This window comes from Palaemon carinicauda, chromosome 23 (assembly GCF_036898095.1).
Source record: "Palaemon carinicauda isolate YSFRI2023 chromosome 23, ASM3689809v2, whole genome shotgun sequence".
Lineage (NCBI taxonomy): Eukaryota > Metazoa > Arthropoda > Malacostraca > Decapoda > Palaemonidae > Palaemon > Palaemon carinicauda.
Genome location: NC_090747.1, coordinates 6705930 through 6727092, shown reverse-complemented (window position 1 = coordinate 6727092; position 21163 = coordinate 6705930).

Here is a 21163-nt window from a genome sequence, read left to right as displayed (position 1 = left end):
TTACTAAGCTATAACCCTAGTTTGTAACGCAGGATGACATAAGCACAGGGCACCAACAGGGAAAATGGCCCAGTGAGAAAAGGAAACAAAGAAAAATAATTTTTTCAAGAAGGGCAACAACATTGAAATAAATATGTCTTATATAAGCTATTTACATACTTTAACAATGATTTCACTAAACTGAAAAATAGCCTGATTTTTATACATAATTTCAAGAAATTTTATATCAAAGTTTTACTGAACCTAGCCATTGTCTGAGTTGGTTTTATTAAGCTTTCCTTGAAATATCTAAATCTAAAGACCCTATATTGGAGATCATATTTCCTAAACATTAAAAGGATTCTATGTCCTAATCCTTTATCTTTCCAATGATATTTCATTATTCATTGCATATTCCATTCTTATCATCTCTGTGTCTAATAAATTCATGTTAAGCCCAGCCTTGTGATATTTCATGCATTTTGGTAAGCAAGCACTGAAATACCTGTAGTGCTCTGCTAACAAGGACAGCAAAATCAGCATACTCAAGGTCAACTAATTTCCTATTACCAATAATCTCTAATCCTTCTCTAGGATCCCAACTGATCTATGCATTACAAAATCCATGAGGAGAATGAAAAACCTTTTTCATGTGACAACACATTCCCTTGGAGTAGGCTACTCCGCTGTTTACTGGAAAATCATTTAATAGGACTCCACTAACATTAACTTTGCACCTGCTATGTTAAAGATCTGGCTTAATCAGATTTACATATTCAAGAGGAAATCACCATAAAACAGACCGTTGCACACTATCAAAGGATTTTTTATGCCCCGCAAATACCTTCAAAAGTGGATTTCTATATTCTACGAATGGCTGTCCATATCCCAAAATCAAAATTTGGTCATTACAATTTCTACCTTTTCTATACACTAGTTGTTCATCTATCAGCTATTTATTAATCTCTGTCTCCAGTCGCTTTAGAATAATGATACTGACATAAGTATGATGCCTTTGTAACTATTTCAATCAGTCAGGTCATTTTTTTTCCTGTGATTTCCTAATAGAAATTCTTAAGTCTTGGTGGCAAGAAAGATTGAGAGTAAACATTTCGGGGACACGTGCATGCGGAGAGAAATCTAATTTCTGACAGCGGCATATGCTTCTTCATGTTCATGTTTTCTTTATAATCTGGAAGAAAAATGTTTGTATGTTCCTGGAAAGCGCATTGACACGAAAAAAGCTAATCATTATGTTATCTTGAACGGACAATTTAATTCAAAACAAAATAGTTTAATGAAGTTGGACATTGATAATGAATGATCTTTTGACCTGAAGAAATCGAAATCATTTCGTGAAAGTGGAAAAAACTCTATCTAGTTGAAACATTTGATTCTAGAGTTTTGGTATTTTGCTGTGAAAAAGATATACTATAATTAAATAAAAAGAAAAAAATTAACCCTAAAACTACGCAACAGTAATAAGCACTTTTACACACACACACATACACAGTCACATACGCATATATATATATATATATATATACATATTTATATATATATATATATATATATATGTATGCATACAGAAAAAAAAAGAGAGAGAGAGAGAGAGAGAGAGAGAGAGAGAATATATATACATATATATATATATATATATATACATATATATATATATATATATATGTATATATATATATATATATATATTTATATGTATATATATAAATACATATATATATATATATATATATACATATATATATATATATATATGTATATATATATATATATGTATATATATATATATATATATATAAATATATAAATATATATTTATATATATATATATATATATAGAGAGAGAGAGAGAGAGAGAGAGAGAGAGAGAGAGAGATAATATATATATATATATATATATACATATATATATATATATATATATACATATATATATATATATATATATACATACACACATACATACATACATACATACATATATATATATATATATATACCATACATACATTCATACATATATATATATATATATATATATGTATATATATATACATATATGTGTGTGTATGTATATTTATTCTTGTATAAATATACATATATATATATATATATATATATATGTATATATATATATATGTATATATATATATATATATATATATTTTATATTAACCCTTTCTAAGGAAATCAAGATACGATTCGGTGCTTTTAAAAAGATGTGGTATGCCTACTAACTACATTAAATTATATTTTTAAACTTGTTTCAATTTAAAGACTATGATTGGAAGCCCAATATATTGATATGGCAACAGGAACTACAATATCTTGATCATTGAATGTTCTCCTTTGAGTGGAAAGAGACTCTGATGTAATAACATTTACACGTAAGTGAAATATTTTTCTCCAAAGGAATAAGAAGAAAGATCAGTAGGTTAAACAAAATCCAGTTTCTACTGCAGAACTAAGCGCAATATGAATGTTGGCATTAGCAATGAAGTAAGTGTTAATGACTGATTCCATTGTGGGATAATTATTATAGTCAGGGAACCAACCAGGATGAATCGAGGGTTGAATATCACTTGCAATAGTTTTCTTTTAATTTTCATTTAAATATGATATTTTTAATAATAGATAGAATTTTTTGAATATGATATATGAGTGTAGTTCTTCTATTTTGATGATTTCATTGACAGATATTTCTTTATCAATATTTAAACAACTACAAACAATTAAAGCACAAACCTAAAAGAAACATACAATGACGATATTCAGCTTCCTGTAATTCATTAATAGTATTTTCTCTCTCTCTCTCTCTCTCTCTCTCTCTCTCTCTCTCTCTCTCTCTCTCTCTCTCTCTCTCTCTCTCTCTCTCTCTCTCTCTCTCTGTGAAATTTTTTAGTTCATGAATTGAACCAAAGCCAAGTTAATTCTGAAATGATCGCATTGCCTTTGGAGAGTCATACAATTTAGTGATTTCAAATGAGGCATTACATGGTAATTGGACATTGATATCCCTTTTTACATTTTATTAATAAAAAGTTTGCCTCTATCACGTCGGGTAAATTAATTGAATTCAGTTTTTTATCTATGAAAATAGACGGGAGGATTGGGAATTGTAACAATTTTGAAATAACCATCATTGCATAAAGAGCTATCTTTGTATTTAAAATTAGTATAATTCTGCATTCTTTGACTAATTAATATCTAATTTTAATCATATTGAAATAAATAGGTATATATTTCTTCTATTTTATCATAAAGAGCATGTTAAAAATTCAGGCAGCTTGATTTTGTTATGAAGCTAATGCAAATTTAACAATATAAAAAACGCTGAAGGTTTCTGCTAATAAAAAAAAAATGACACAGAAAACTGTGAAGATGATTACACATAGGCAACCTCTACCATAATACAAGAAACAAAGAATTTTTACTGTCCTTTAGTTTTCCCAACAAATTGTCGAGTATAAGATCGCCACCCATACACAAACTGGGCCAAATAATGTTGAAAATCTATTTTATGGAAATGGTCATAAAAACAACATACATTAATGGCGTAGATAAAATCTCATAGTACTACACGGAGTACAATTATCCAGAGCTGGTATTTATATTATGGGATTCAGTGAGTTATTAATCCTCTTCCTTTAATCATAATTTGTTAGTAATCAATCCAGTATAACGACTTAAGAATATAAGAAAAGCTAGATAAAAGAAATTTCAAAAGTTTTTCAAATAACTTTCCAAACCCATTACATCTTGAAACAGAAGCTAAAACCCTTACGTCTAAAAACAGAAACCTTAAGTGTTGACACCGAAGTTAGATTCATTACATCTAGAAACATAACCCTAAGCCATTATATCCTTCAACACATGGTGAAACATAAGCTATAGCCATTACTTTTTCAAACTGGAGCTAAAGCCTTTAATTCTAGAAAGAGAAGCCACAGCCATTATGTATTGAAATAGAAGTTGAAACTATTCTGTCAAGGAACTTAAGTTATAGCCATAATGTTGTAATAGGTTTGTTACTTGTATATATATTTTTTCCTACCATTTGCCAGATTCCAGAAATGTGTTCAATTTTTTAGATGATATAGGGATTTAGAAAGGGAAATGAAATAACAGTAACGGTGAAATTGAGAAAGCTTTGATAAAGAATGTATTAAGACGACTGGGAAGTAAAGAGGGGGACACACAGGTGACGGTCTGAGTACATTCTTGTACTTGTATAAATACCATTAAATAATTAAATATTGCATATTATTGCAATAAAAGGCAATATTGTCAAGTGTTCCGATTTCTACAAATAGAAACAAAAGTCATTACGTCTTGAAATTGTAGACAACTCCATTGCGTCTGTACACAAAAATTAACGCCATTATGCCTTAAAACAGAGGCTAAAGGCATTACGATTGGAGTCACAAGCTTAGGCATTATATCTAGTAAAAAAGCAAGAACTATTACAACTGGAAATAGAGGCTCAAACCATTATGTCTAAAAATACAAGACGAAGACATATCGTCCTGAAACAGTAGCCTAAACCCTTATATATGGAAACAGTAGACAAAGCCTTTACGTCTTGAAATAGAATGTAAATCAATTATGTATTGAAAAGGAAGCCAAGACCATTACGTCTTGAAATACCCATTGTATATTTGAAAACAAGTTAAAGTCATTGCATCCTGAAATAAAATCTAATCCCATTAAGTATTGAAACAAAAAAAAAAAAAAAAAAAGAGAGAAGGCCACTGAGTCTTGAAAAAAATCTAATCACATTATGCATTGACAAAGAAACTGAAGCCAATGTGTCTTGAAATTGAATCTAAACCCATTACGAATTGAAAAAGAAACCAAAGCAATTACGTCTTGAAATAGAATCTAAACACATTACGAATTGAAAAATAAACCAAAGCAATTACGTCTTGAAATAGAATCTAAACACATTACGTATTGAAAAAGAAACCAAAGCCATGTGTCTGGAAATAGATTCTAAAACCATTACGCTTTGAAAAAGAAGCCAAAGCCATGCGTCTTGAAATATAATCTAAAACCATTACGCAATGAAAAAGAAGCCAAAGCCATGCGTCTTGAGATAGAATCTAAACCCATTACGAATTGAAAAATAATCAAAAGCCATTACATCGTGAAATAGAATCTATACCCATTACGTATTGAAAAAAGAAGCCAAAGTGTTATGCTAAACAAAGTTAGTTCATTGTTTATAGATAAATTCGGTCTTCGGCAGGAGTAAATGTTAACTGCCCTTTTCATAAGAGTTCGGTGATAACCTTCGCCCCTCCTCCTTCGTTATTTAGTGAATGGCCATGAACTCTTTTGTTTATTTTTTTTTCCGTGTGTTTGTTCTTTAGTGAGAGCCGTGGACGAGACTACTGCTGCCTTGAATGAGGAGTTCGGACCCTACCTTCATCACAGACGTGGATCCTAATTTAGCAGCCGTTGGTGGACGCCTTTTTTTCTCATAAGGAATTGTACCTTTGAAGGATTATTTCGCTGGTGTCTTTGAGCCACCCGCGGTAAATTGTACACTTCTTTGGATCATGGCCCACGTATGCAGGGGTATTGTCACCTGCGATAGCCACCTCACTTGTTACGTCCTGCAAGTGTATGTGTCACTTGCGACCTTCGCTTTGCACTATTTTCCCCGCCTGAGGATCACGTGGGAAGACGGTTCCGTCGTTCCGTCCCGGCACTGTTGGAGGTACTATTGCCGTGATCAAAGAGCGTCATGACATCTGTTACGCTGCTCGTCTGTGGACCATGGGTCCGTTAGGAGGAACGTAGGGAGTCATTACCCAGGTAAAGTTACGATCTTTTCATTATTGTTATGGATACGCCCAGCCCGTTTATCTGGTGTTAATGATACTCACTCTGATGCTGATGAACGTTCGTCCCCTCTCTGTCGTCTAATCCATGTATGGATAAGTACTGTTATAAGTTATTCCACGGATAGTTAATACAGTGTTGAGATATATACATGTATCTATAAATTATGAGTCCCAGCATAATTCTTTTATGTGAATGTATTTAAGTATTTATGTATTTAGTTTAATGTGGTATGTGCATTTGTATGCTGTCTCGTGTTATGTTTTATTATTTGGTATTGGGTTTAGCCTTGAACGTTTGTGTCTAGGTAGGTAATTTTAAGGTTTTCTGCCTTTTCATTTCTCCTGTCTTCTTTCTGCCTATCCGTTTAGTAATAGGGAAGTGGTTTGTTGATTTTTGTGGGCCCAGCTTAATATATGAGCCATTGATCTGTTTAGTTTTTCTATGCTAGGGTTTAGATTATTAGCTATAGGTCAACCTTGTGTTTTTAGAGGACTCAGTATATTAGTCCTCCAAGTCATTTCATAAGCCATCGGTGTTTGTCTTAGGAGCTTTATGTTACTCCTGATACAAGGTTGAATTTATTTAAGTGGACTGTAATAAATGTTGTTAGATTTTTCCAGTGTTTTTGTTCTGTCTTCCCTCAGTTCACCGAGTTACATAAATGATGTACTGCCTACGACTCCTTTGAAAATTGAAGTATAAAGAACCAGAACTACGGCCTACACAGGTCGTATCAAGTGGCGACCGTGACAGGATCGTACGCAGGTGGACTCCGTGTTTGGGGGAGCAGTTCAGCTCTGGAGGGGTGTGACAGTATTTATTGTGGATATTTGATTTTTGGTTCGGTTGCTTTCCTTCCCCATTGGATATTATTTTCATTAAAATGGAGGACTTTACTTCTGACCCGTCGGAATTCTTGGGTTCAGCTCACTGTTTAAAATATTTAGGAGTTTTGACAAAGGCTTATTTGGTACGGTGTGCCCGGTGGTTGGAGATCCCTCATAAGTCCTCTGACACTCAGGCCAATTTGTTAAAACTGGTTAAGGAAAAAGTGTCCCTAGGTTTGACTGAGGGCAATGAGGTAGCTAGAGGCCTAGCCAGTGATTTTGAGAGTGGCACTGATTTTGGGTTGAACCAAGAGGGGTTCATAGTGGATGATGTGAGTTTAAATCGTGGTTTGTCCCTGTTCGTTGATCCCCCTGCAGTAAAGGTTATGTATGAAGGTCCAGCTAATTTTCCTACTCCGGCCAAGACTCTTACAAACGTTAATATTTCAACTAACCCCTTTTTAGCTGAGGAGGCTAGGCCCAACCATGTAACTCCTTCCGCTCCTGTATTGGCCCAGGGGCAGGAGGAATTCAATATAATTTTTAAGAGGATTGAGTTATTGAAGCTGCAGTTTGAGGAGGACGAGAGGGCCCGGACACATGAGATTGAGTTGGTCAAGCTTAAGCTTGAGTTGGCCAAGGTGCAAGGGTCCCCTAATCATTTTATTTTCCCTATAGCTCTTCATCAGACAAATTTAATATTTTGGCTGCTCTGAAGTTAATTCAAATTTTTGATGAGGGGAGCTTACTAGAATTTTTTTAAAGCTTTTGAGAGAGTTGCCACCCGGTTGTCTTGGCCCACAGAAATGTGGACGGTACTCATACAGTGTAGATTGAGGGGCAAGGCACTCCGGGTGTATAATGCACTGGAAGAAGGCCTTACCAGAGATTATGACAAAGTAAAGGCTTTGGTTCTCAGGGCCTATGATTTGGTCCCTGAGGCCTATCGCCAGAGATTCCAAACCACTGGCAAACCCAATTCTATGTCTTATGTTGAGTACGCTCGTCTCAAGGAGGAGCAGTTTGACAACTGGCTGAAAAGTCGTCAAGTTGCTTCCTTCTCTTCCTTGAGGGAACTGATGGTACTGGAGGAGTTTAAGAAGGTGTGTAGCAAAGAATTGAGGGTTCACCTGGAGGACACTAAAATTTTAACTTTATCCAAGGCGGCTCAGGTAGCTGATGAGTTTGTCCTGACCCATCGGGCTGGGTCAGGTAACTTCTCATCTTCATCCCCTAATAATAATAGTAGTTAGTCTTCTAAATCAAATAACCCCTTTAAAAACCAATCTAGTACCCCAAATAGTAGCATGAGCAATCATGTTGGTAGTGGCCTCCAGAAAGGACTCAAGTGGTGGGCACACTCTGGTTTTTTCTAACCGTGGAAATTTAGGTAAAACCAATCAAATTAGAGGTAATTGCTTTTGGTGTAATAAGCCAGGGCATCGACAAGCTGAATGTAGAGCCAAGAGCCGCTACTTCCAAAAGAATCAAAATAATGCTAATCAGCCTACGCCAATCTCGCTAATTTCAAATAATTCTATTTCAGAGAATAAGAATGGCAAAACTGTTGATCGCCAGGTTTGTAGTGAACCAGATGTAGGTAAAGTAAAACCTGTATTGTGTGATTCTACTGGTAATTTATGACCATATATGTCTACCCAGGAAAATTGAAAACTGAGACCTCTACACTTTATGTCAAATTCTTGAGGGACACAGGATCCGCTAGAGCTTTGGTGTTGGCAGGGTCCTTGTCTAACTTAGTTTCTTATACTGGAGAATATGTGGTCCTGGGAGGATTTCCCGATACGGTGATTTCTGCTCCTTTAGTAAGGGTGGAACTGTCCTTCCCAGGGTATCACAAGGTTACCGAGCTGGCGGTAGTTGAGAGCCTGCCGATACCAGGAATAGACGTAATCCTTGGGATTGATATGTTGAGTGCAGAGGGGCAGGAATTATTTCCTATTGTTCCGGTCATGGCTTGCCCTGTGGCAATAACTACTCGAGCCTCTTCTAAACGTGCAGCGGAAGCTGATAATGATAATGACCTAAATTTAAGTAGTTTAGAATTAGAAGTAGAGAAGCCCGGGCTAGTAGAAGGTAGTAGAAGTAGTAGTAGTTCTAGTTTTGGAATATTTAAATTATTGAAACCTGATTGTGACAGTCTCTCTTTCATACAGGCCAAAATAGATGAATTTTCATTCGAGTTAGGTAATACGGACGATTTGACCAGGCCCAGGTTTGGTGTTTTGAAAGGATTGTTGTATAGGGTCAGTCGTCCCCCAACTCATCAACTAAATGTGACTTCTTGTTTGAGAAAAATTGTCGTACCTACCAAGTTTAGGGAGGCTGTGTTAAGCCTTGCACATGATGACTCCTTTTCAGGCCACATAGGCTTAAGTAAAACCCTTTGTAGGGGGAGTAAATGTTTTTGGTGGCCAGGAAGGAAGTCTTCGGTGAAGAAATTTGTAAGAACTTGTGAAGTGTGTCAGGTGATGGGTAAACCCAATCAACCTATTCCCAAGGCTCCTCTTAACTCAATTCCTTCAATTGGAGAACCCTTTGCAGAATTGGTAATTGATGTGGTAGGATCTCTGCCTAGAACGAAGTTAGGGTTTATGCATCTCCTGACCATAACGGATAGAGCATCACGTTTTCCTGAGGCCTTTCCAATGAGGAAAGTTACCTCAAAAGCTGTTTTTGACAAATTAGTGGAGTTTTTCTCAAGGTATGGACTGCCTTGTAAAATTCAGTCAGATTGCGGCTCGAATTTTACAAGCAGGGTATTTAAGAGTAAGTGTGCTGAAATGGCCATTCAGCACAATACCAGTGTACCCTACCATCCTGCGAGTCAGGGTGTGGTGGAAAGATTTCACCAGACCCTTGAGTATATATTAAAGAAATATTGTTATGAGCAAGGAGAGGATTGGGATAAGGGGCTTCCCTTTGCTCTCTTTGCCATAAGGAATTTCCCCAATAAATCTACTGGCGTTGCTATCTTTGAATTAATATTTGGGCACAAGGTTCGAGGACCTTTGGAAATCTTCTATGAATTGCTCGAAGCAAATCAGAGAGGAGAGCGTACGGTGGGAGTTGTTAGTGAACTCAAGTCCAAGTTAGCCGTAGCTTAGAAGTATGCCAAAAATAATTTCTCTGCTTCCCAAGCTATGATGAAAACCAAATTTGACCAGAAGTGTAAGGTACGTTCATTTGAGTCAGGTGACTTAGTATTAGTTTTAAGAACAGACCCAGACAACTTCCTTGAACCCAGGTACAAGGGCCCCTGGAAGGTGTTGAGAAAGTTGTCCGAGGTCAATTATGAAGTTGAAGCCCCTGGAACTCGACGTAAATGTAAAATTTACCACATAAACGGGTTGAAATCTTACTCTTCTGATAGACGGGATCCTTTGGCCATTGTTTTTGAGCCAGTTATGAGTGTGGTTGCACCTGTTGACGAAAACTTGGAAGATGTTTTGGACAAGGTGCCTTCAGATGCTCTAGGTAATAACTTACAAAATTTAGGTGTATTAAAAGAGGGGTTAGAGCATCTGGAGGCACCTCAGAAACGAGATATACTAAGCCTAATTATGGAATTTCCTGACTTGATTCAGGACTCTCCATGAAGGACAAGGTTGCTCCAGCATGATGATGTAGTGGATGCTTCTCCGGTTAAGCAAAGCCCGTATCGCCTCAGTCCAGAGAAGCGTGCCATTGTGGAAGACGAAATTAAATACATGCTGGAGCACAATCTCGTACAACCATCAGTAAGCCCATGGAGTTCTCCTATAGTCTTGGTCAAGAAACCTGATGGAAAATATCGTGTGTGTGTTGACTATAAGAGGGTAAACTCGGTTTCTAAAAATGATTCATTTCCTCTTGCCCGTATTGAGGATTGTCTGGACCTGATAGGTCCTGCTAGGTTTATTACAAAATTGGATCTGTTAAAGGGGTATTGGTAGGTCCCCCTACCTGTCCATGCCCATGAAATTTCAGCATCTGTGACGCCCTCAGGGCTTTACGAGTGCAAAGTAATGCCCTTTGGGATGAAGAACGCTGCCTCTACTTTCCAGCGTCTGATGAACATGGTGATTTGTGGCCTGGAAGGTACAGAAATCTATAGAGATGACTTGGTGGTACACAGCAACGACTGGTGGACCCACCTGGCAAGATTAAGAAAAGTTTTTGAGGCACTTAGGGCCGCCGGTCTTGTTGTGAATCTGGGTAAATGTAACTTTGAGAAAGCTAAAGTTAGGTATTTGGGTCATGAGATTGGCTTGGGTAAAGTTTCTCCTAAGCAAGCCAATCTCGAGGCCATTGTTGCTTTGAAGAGACCGTGTAATGTCAGAGAGGTTCGTAAAGTGCTGGGTATGTTGGGATATTACCGTAGGTTTGTCCGAAACTTCTCTGACCTTGCACAGCCTCTAACTAATTTATTGAAAAAAGGGCAGAAATTTATTTGGTCTACTCGATGCGAAGAAGCATTTTTAAAACTTAAGATTTTATTCGTGTCTAATCCAATATTGGTCTCTCCCAATTTTCAAAAAAACATTCATCATAGCCGTGGATGCCAGTGACGTAGGAATTGGGGGAGTCCTCTTTCAAACGAGTGATGATGGTGAAGTACGCCCTGTATCTTACTACAGCCTTAAGTTACTGGAGGCGGAAAGAAAGTACTCCACCATTGAGAAAGAGGCTCTGGCATTGGTGCGGACATTGGTACATTTTAAACCATATGTAACTAACTTTTCATTCCCTATAAAAATTTGGACCGAACATAATCCGTTGGTATTCATTGAACGTATGAAGGGATCAAACCAGAGGATTCTGCGTTGGGCCCTTCGGCTACAAGAGTTCAATATAATTATAAAACACTTTAAGGGGGTGGATAATTGCATCCCGGATGCTCTCTCACGTGTCCAAGTTTTGATCTCTCCCTCTGTTTCTTGGGACCCTCTCGGTACTCCTGGTTGCATGTGTTAAGGTTACATCCATGTTTCGAGGTATGTATATATTGAGCTCAGGTAAAAGGTTTGTACTCTTGTAAACTGTTCCAGGACCTAGGTTGGTGTGGATAATTCTAGTTTTTTTTTTTTCCTTCTTTGTATGTCTACTAATGTTTGGTGATGTATTTAAAACTTGCTATGTTCTTGTCCTTTTGTTTAGGTTTAAGATTGTTTTACCTTGTGATTGGTTTACTACAGTAGATACTACGTTTAAGACTAGTTATGTTTCTTTTTTTACTATTGGTTTAAGATATTCTATCTTATCAGTGGTTTGCAGTAGCTTTAGAGTGTTCCCTTATTTTTTTTTTTCTTTTTTTTTTTAAGATGATTTGTCCAGTCTTGTGGCTTATTAAAAAATTGTTTGCATTTAGTGAATGATAATTATTTTTCTTGGGGGAGGAAGGTGTTATGTTGAATAAAGTTATTTCATTGTTTATAGATAAATTCGGTCTTCGGCAGGAGTAAATGTTAACTGCCCTTTTCATAAGAGTTTTGTGATATCCTTCGCTCCTCCTCCTTCGTTAATTAGTGAATGGCCATGAACTCTTTTGTTTATTTTTTTTTCCGTGTGTTTGTTCTTTAGTGAGAGCCGTGGACGAGACTACTGCTGCCTTGAATGAGGAGTTCGGACCCTACCTTCATCACAGACGTGGATCCTAATTTAGCAGCCGTTGGTGGACGCCTTTTTTTCTCATAAGGAATTGTACCTTTGAAGGATTATTTCGCTGGTGTCTTTGAGCCACCCGCGGTAAATTGTACACTTCTTTGGATCATGGCCCACGTATGCAGGGGTATTGTCACCTGCGATAGCCACCTCACTTGTTACGTCCTGCAAGTGTATGTGTCACTTGCGACCTTCGCTTTGCACTATTTTCCCCGCCTGAGGATCACGTGGGAAGACGGTTCCGTCGTTCCGTCCCGGCACTGTTGGAGGTACTATTGCCGTGATCAAAGAGCGTCATGACATCTGTTACGCTGCTCGTCTGTGGACCATGGGTCCGTTAGGAGGAACGTAGGGAGTCATTACCCAGGTAAAGTTACGATCTTTTCATTATTGTTATGGATACGCCCAGCCCGTTTATCTGGTGTTAATGATACTCACTCTGATGCTGATGAACGTTCGTCCCCTCTCTGTCGTCTAATCCATGTATGGATAAGTACTGTTATAAGTTATTCCACGGATAGTTAATACAGTGTTGAGATATATACATGTATCTATAAATTATGAGTCCCAGCATAATTCTTTTATGTGAATGTATTTAAGTATTTATGTATTTAGTTTAATGTGGTATGTGCATTTGTATGCTGTCTCGTGTTATGTTTTATTATTTGGTATTGGGTTTAGCCTTGAACGTTTGTGTCTAGGTAGGTAATTTTAAGGTTTTCTGCCTTTTCATTTCTCCTGTCTTCTTTCTGCCTATCCGTTTAGTAATAGGGAAGTGGTTTGTTGATTTTTGTGGGCCCAGCTTAATATATGAGCCATTGATCTGTTTAGTTTTTCTATGCTAGGGTTTAGATTATTAGCTATAGGTCAACCTTGTGTTTTTAGAGGACTCAGTATATTAGTCCTCCAAGTCATTTCATAAGCCATCGGTGTTTGTCTTAGGAGCTTTATGTTACTCCTGATACAAGGTTGAATTTATTTAAGTGGACTGTAATAAATGTTGTTAGATTTTTCCAGTGTTTTTGTTCTGTCTTCCCTCAGTTCACCGAGTTACATAAATGATGTACTGCCTACGACTCCTTTGAAAATTGAAGTATAAAGAACCAGAACTACGGCCTACACAGGTCGTATCAAGTGGCGACCGTGACAGGATCGTACGCAGGTGGACTCCGTGTTTGGGGGAGCAGTTCAGCTCTGGAGGGGTGTGACAGTATTTATTGTGGATATTTGATTTTTGGTTCGGTTGCTTTCCTTCCCCATTGGATATTATTTTCATTAAAATGGAGGACTTTACTTCTGACCCGTCGGAATTCTTGGGTTCAGCTCACTGTTTAAAATATTTAGGAGTTTTGACAAAGGCTTATTTGGTACGGTGTGCCCGGTGGTTGGAGATCCCTCATAAGTCCTCTGACACTCAGGCCAATTTGTTAAAACTGGTTAAGGAAAAAGTGTCCCTAGGTTTGACTGAGGGCAATGAGGTAGCTAGAGGCCTAGCCAGTGATTTTGAGAGTGGCACTGATTTTGGGTTGAACCAAGAGGGGTTCATAGTGGATGATGTGAGTTTAAATCGTGGTTTGTCCCTGTTCGTTGATCCCCCTGCAGTAAAGGTTATGTATGAAGGTCCAGCTAATTTTCCTACTCCGGCCAAGACTCTTACAAACGTTAATATTTCAACTAACCCCTTTTTAGCTGAGGAGGCTAGGCCCAACCATGTAACTCCTTCCGCTCCTGTATTGGCCCAGGGGCAGGAGGAATTCAATATAATTTTTAAGAGGATTGAGTTATTGAAGCTGCAGTTTGAGGAGGACGAGAGGGCCCGGACACATGAGATTGAGTTGGTCAAGCTTAAGCTTGAGTTGGCCAAGGTGCAAGGGTCCCCTAATCATTTTATTTTCCCTATAGCTCTTCATCAGACAAATTTAATATTTTGGCTGCTCTGAAGTTAATTCAAATTTTTGATGAGGGGAGCTTACTAGAATTTTTTTAAAGCTTTTGAGAGAGTTGCCACCCGGTTGTCTTGGCCCACAGAAATGTGGACGGTACTCATACAGTGTAGATTGAGGGGCAAGGCACTCCGGGTGTATAATGCACTGGAAGAAGGCCTTACCAGAGATTATGACAAAGTAAAGGCTTTGGTTCTCAGGGCCTATGATTTGGTCCCTGAGGCCTATCGCCAGAGATTCCAAACCACTGGCAAACCCAATTCTATGTCTTATGTTGAGTACGCTCGTCTCAAGGAGGAGCAGTTTGACAACTGGCTGAAAAGTCGTCAAGTTGCTTCCTTCTCTTCCTTGAGGGAACTGATGGTACTGGAGGAGTTTAAGAAGGTGTGTAGCAAAGAATTGAGGGTTCACCTGGAGGACACTAAAATTTTAACTTTATCCAAGGCGGCTCAGGTAGCTGATGAGTTTGTCCTGACCCATCGGGCTGGGTCAGGTAACTTCTCATCTTCATCCCCTAATAATAATAGTAGTTAGTCTTCTAAATCAAATAACCCCTTTAAAAACCAATCTAGTACCCCAAATAGTAGCATGAGCAATCATGTTGGTAGTGGCCTCCAGAAAGGACTCAAGTGGTGGGCACACTCTGGTTTTTTCTAACCGTGGAAATTTAGGTAAAACCAATCAAATTAGAGGTAATTGCTTTTGGTGTAATAAGCCAGGGCATCGACAAGCTGAATGTAGAGCCAAGAGCCGCTACTTCCAAAAGAATCAAAATAATGCTAATCAGCCTACGCCAATCTCGCTAATTTCAAATAATTCTATTTCAGAGAATAAGAATGGCAAAACTGTTGATCGCCAGGTTTGTAGTGAACCAGATGTAGGTAAAGTAAAACCTGTATTGTGTGATTCTACTGGTAATTTATGACCATATATGTCTACCCAGGAAAATTGAAAACTGAGACCTCTACACTTTATGTCAAATTCTTGAGGGACACAGGATCCGCTAGAGCTTTGGTGTTGGCAGGGTCCTTGTCTAACTTAGTTTCTTATACTGGAGAATATGTGGTCCTGGGAGGATTTCCCGATACGGTGATTTCTGCTCCTTTAGTAAGGGTGGAACTGTCCTTCCCAGGGTATCACAAGGTTACCGAGCTGGCGGTAGTTGAGAGCCTGCCGATACCAGGAATAGACGTAATCCTTGGGATTGATATGTTGAGTGCAGAGGGGCAGGAATTATTTCCTATTGTTCCGGTCATGGCTTGCCCTGTGGCAATAACTACTCGAGCCTCTTCTAAACGTGCAGCGGAAGCTGATAATGATAATGACCTAAATTTAAGTAGTTTAGAATTAGAAGTAGAGAAGCCCGGGCTAGTAGAAGGTAGTAGAAGTAGTAGTAGTTCTAGTTTTGGAATATTTAAATTATTGAAACCTGATTGTGACAGTCTCTCTTTCATACAGGCCAAAATAGATGAATTTTCATTCGAGTTAGGTAATACGGACGATTTGACCAGGCCCAGGTTTGGTGTTTTGAAAGGATTGTTGTATAGGGTCAGTCGTCCCCCAACTCATCAACTAAATGTGACTTCTTGTTTGAGAAAAATTGTCGTACCTACCAAGTTTAGGGAGGCTGTGTTAAGCCTTGCACATGATGACTCCTTTTCAGGCCACATAGGCTTAAGTAAAACCCTTTGTAGGGGGAGTAAATGTTTTTGGTGGCCAGGAAGGAAGTCTTCGGTGAAGAAATTTGTAAGAACTTGTGAAGTGTGTCAGGTGATGGGTAAACCCAATCAACCTATTCCCAAGGCTCCTCTTAACTCAATTCCTTCAATTGGAGAACCCTTTGCAGAATTGGTAATTGATGTGGTAGGATCTCTGCCTAGAACGAAGTTAGGGTTTATGCATCTCCTGACCATAATGGATAGAGCATCACGTTTTCCTGAGGCCTTTCCAATGAGGAAAGTTACCTCAAAAGCTGTTTTTGACAAATTAGTGGAGTTTTTCTCAAGGTATGGACTGCCTTGTAAAATTCAGTCAGATTGCGGCTCGAATTTTACAAGCAGGGTATTTAAGAGTAAGTGTGCTGAAATGGCCATTCAGCACAATACCAGTGTACCCTACCATCCTGCGAGTCAGGGTGTGGTGGAAAGATTTCACCAGACCCTTGAGTATATATTAAAGAAATATTGTTATGAGCAAGGAGAGGATTGGGATAAGGGGCTTCCCTTTGCTCTCTTTGCCATAAGGAATTTCCCCAATAAATCTACTGGCGTTGCTATCTTTGAATTAATATTTGGGCACAAGGTTCGAGGACCTTTGGAAATCTTCTATGAATTGCTCGAAGCAAATCAGAGAGGAGAGCGTACGGTGGGAGTTGTTAGTGAACTCAAGTCCAAGTTAGCCGTAGCTTAGAAGTATGCCAAAAATAATTTCTCTGCTTCCCAAGCTATGATGAAAACCAAATTTGACCAGAAGTGTAAGGTACGTTCATTTGAGTCAGGTGACTTAGTATTAGTTTTAAGAACAGACCCAGACAACTTCCTTGAACCCAGGTACAAGGGCCCCTGGAAGGTGTTGAGAAAGTTGTCCGAGGTCAATTATGAAGTTGAAGCCCCTGGAACTCGACGTAAATGTAAAATTTACCACATAAACGGGTTGAAATCTTACTCTTCTGATAGACGGGATCCTTTGGCCATTGTTTTTGAGCCAGTTATGAGTGTGGTTGCACCTGTTGACGAAAACTTGGAAGATGTTTTGGACAAGGTGCCTTCAGATGCTCTAGGTAATAACTTACAAAATTCAGGTGTATTAAAAGAGGGGTTAGAGCATCTGGAGGCACCTCAGAAACGAGATATACTAAGCCTAATTATGGAATTTCCTGACTTGATTCAGGACTCTCCATGAAGGACAAGGTTGCTCCAGCATGATGATGTAGTGGATGCTTCTCCGGTTAAGCAAAGCCCGTATCGCCTCAGTCCAGAGAAGCGTGCCATTGTGGAAGACGAAATTAAATACATGCTGGAGCACAATCTCGTACAACCATCAGTAAGCCCATGGAGTTCTCCTATAGTCTTGGTCAAGAAACCTGATGGAAAATATCGTGTGTGTGTTGACTATAAGAGGGTAAACTCGGTTTCTAAAAATGATTCATTTCCTCTTGCCCGTATTGAGGATTGTCTGGACCTGATAGGTCCTGCTAGGTTTATTACAAAATTGGATCTGTTAAAGGGGTATTGGTAGGTCCCCCTACCTGTCCATGCCCATGAAATTTCAGCATCTGTGACGCCCTCAGGGCTTTACGAGTGCAAAGTAATGCCCTTTGGGATGAAGAACGCTGCCTCTACTTTCCAGCGTCTGATGAACATGGTGATTTGTGGCCTGGAAGGTACAGAAATCTATAGAGATGACTTGGTGGTACACAGCAACGACTGGCGGACCCACCTGGCAAGATTAAGAAAAGTTTTTGAGGCACTTAGGGCCGCCGGTCTTGTTGTGAATCTGGGTAAATGTAACTTTGAGAAAGCTAAAGTTAGGTATTTGGGTCATGAGATTGGCTTGGGTAAAGTTTCTCCTAAGCAAGCCAATCTCGAGGCCATTGTTGCTTTGAAGAGACCGTGTAATGTCAGAGAGGTTCGTAAAGTGCTGGGTATGTTGGGATATTACCGTAGGTTTGTCCGAAACTTCTCTGACCTTGCACAGCCTCTAACTAATTTATTGAAAAAAGGGCAGAAATTTATTTGGTCTACTCGATGCGAAGAAGCATTTTTAAAACTTAAGATTTTATTCGTGTCTAATCCAATATTGGTCTCTCCCAATTTTCAAAAAAACATTCATCATAGCCGTGGATGCCAGTGACGTAGGAATTGGGGGAGTCCTCTTTCAAACGAGTGATGATGGTGAAGTACGCCCTGTATCTTACTACAGCCTTAAGTTACTGGAGGCGGAAAGAAAGTACTCCACCATTGAGAAAGAGGCTCTGGCATTGGTGCGGACATTGGTACATTTTAAACCATATGTAACTAACTTTTCATTCCCTATAAAAATTTGGACCGAACATAATCCGTTGGTATTCATTGAACGTATGAAGGGATCAAACCAGAGGATTCTGCGTTGGGCCCTTCGGCTACAAGAGTTCAATATAATTATAAAACACTTTAAGGGGGTGGATAATTGCATCCCGGATGCTCTCTCACGTGTCCAAGTTTTGATCTCTCCCTCTGTTTCTTGGGACCCTCTCGGTACTCCTGGTTGCATGTGTTAAGGTTACATCCATGTTTCGAGGTATGTATATATTGAGCTCAGGTAAAAGGTTTGTACTCTTGTAAACTGTTCCAGGACCTAGGTTGGTGTGGATAATTCTAGTTTTTTTTTTTTTCCTTCTTTGTATGTCTACTAATGTTTGGTGATGTATTTAAAACTTGCTATGTTCTTGTCCTTTTGTTTAGGTTTAAGATTGTTTTACCTTGTGATTGGTTTACTACAGTAGATACTACGTTTAAGACTAGTTATGTTTCTTTTTTTACTATTGGTTTAAGATATTCTATCTTATCAGTGGTTTGCAGTAGCTTTAGAGTGTTCCCTTATTTTTTTTTTTCTTTTTTTTTTTCTTTTTTTTTTTAAGATGATTTGTCCAGTCTTGTGGCTTATTAAAAAATTGTTTGCATTTAGTGAATGATAATTATTTTTCTTGGGGGAGGAAGGTGTTATGTTGAATTAAGTTATTTCATTGTTTATAGATAAATTCGGTCTTCGGCAGGAGTAAATGTTAACTGCCCTTTTCATAAGAGTTTTGTGATAACCTTCGCTCCTCCTCCTTCGTTAATTAGTGAATGGCCATTAACTCTTTTGTTTATTTATTTTTCGAGTGTTTGGTCTTTAGTGAGAGCTGTGGACGAGACTACTGCTGCCTGGAATGAGGAGTTCGGACCCTACCTTGATCACAGACGTAGATCCTAATTTAGCAGCCGTTGGTGGACGCCTTTTTTTTCTCATAAGGAATTGTGCCTTTGAAGGATTATTTCGCTGATGTCTTTGAGCCACCCGCGGTAAATTGTACACTTCTTTGGATCACGGCCCACGTATGCAGGGGTATTGTCACCTGCGATACCCACCTCGCTTATTACGTATGCAGGGGTATTGTCACCTGTGATAGCCACCTCGCTTGTTACATCCTGCAAGTGTATGTGTCACTTGCGTCCTTCGCTTTGCGCTATTTTCCCTGCCTGAGGATCACGTGGGAAGACGGTGCCGTCGTTCCGTCCCAGCACTGTTGGTGGTACTATTGCCGTGATCAAAGAGCGTCATATCGTCTGTTACGTTGTTCGTCTGTGGACCAAGGGTCCGTTAGGAGGGACGCAGGGAGTCATTACCCAGGTAAAGTTACGATCTTTTCATTATCGTTATGGATACGCCCAGCCCGTTTATCTGGTGTTAATGATATTCCCTCTGATGCTGATGAACGTTCGTCCCCTCTCTGTCGTCTAATCCATGTATGGATAAGTACTGTTATAAGTTATTCCACGGATAGTTAATACAGTGTTGAGATATATACATGTATCTATAAATAATGAGTCCCAGCATAATTCTTTTATGTGAATGTATCTAAGTATTTATGCATTTAGTTTAATGTGGTATGTGCATTTGTATGCTGTCTCGTGTTATGTTTTATTATTTGGTATTGGGTTTAGCCTTTAACGTTTGTGTGTAGGTAGGTAATTTTAAGGTTTTTGGCCTTTTCATTTCTCCTGTCTTCCTTCTGCCTATCCGTTTAGTAATAGGGTAGTTGTTTGTTGATATTTGTGGGCCCAGCTTAATATATGAGCCATACTTTTGATCTCTTTAGTTTTTCTATGCTAGGGTTTAGATGTTTAGCTATAGGTCAACCTTGTGTTTTTAGAGGACTCAGTATATTAGTCCTCCAGGTCATTTTGTAACACATCAGTGTTTGTCTTAGGAGCTTTATGTTACTCATGATACAAGGTTGAATTTATTTAAGTGGACTGTAATAAATGTTGTTTGATTTTTCCAGTGTTTTTGTTCTTTCTTCCCTCAGTTCACCGAGTTACATGAATAATGTACTGCCTACGACTCCTTTGAAAATCAAAGTATAAAGAACCAGAACTACGGCCTACACAGGTCGTCACACAAAGCTATTGCGCCTTGAAATAGAATCTAACACCATTATGTATGGGAAAAGAAGCAGTCATTGATTCTTGAAATAGAATCGAAATCCATTACGTATTAAAAAGAAAGTCAAAGCCATTGCGTTTTGAGAAAGAATCTAAACCCATTGGGAATTGAAAAAGAACCAGAAGTCATTGAGTCTCGAAATAGAATCAAAACCCATTACGTGTTGACAAAGAAGTCAAAAGCCTTTGCTTCTTGAAATAGAATTTAATCCCATCAAGTATTGAAAAAGAAGCAGAAGCCATCGAGTCGTGAAATGGAATCGAAACCCATTACGTATTAAAAAGAAAGCCAAAGTCATTGCGTTTTGAGAGAGAATCTAAACCCAATAGTTATTGCAAAAGAAGTAGAAGCCATTTAGTCTTGAAATAGAATCTGAACCCATAACATATTGACGAAGAAGTTAAAAGCCTTTGCGTCCTGAAATAGAATTTAATCCCATCAAGTATTGAAAAAGAAGCCAAAGCCATTGAGTCTTGACATAAAATCTAAATGCATTACGTATTGAAAAGAAGCCAAAACCATTGTGCCCTGAAATAGAATTTGAAGCCATTAAGTATTAAAAAAGAAGCCAAAGCCATTGAGTCTTGAAATAGAATCTAAAGCCATCACATATTGAAAAAGAAGCTAAAACCATTGTGTCTTGGAATGGAATCTAAACCAATTACATATTGAAAAAAAGCCAAAGTCATTGCG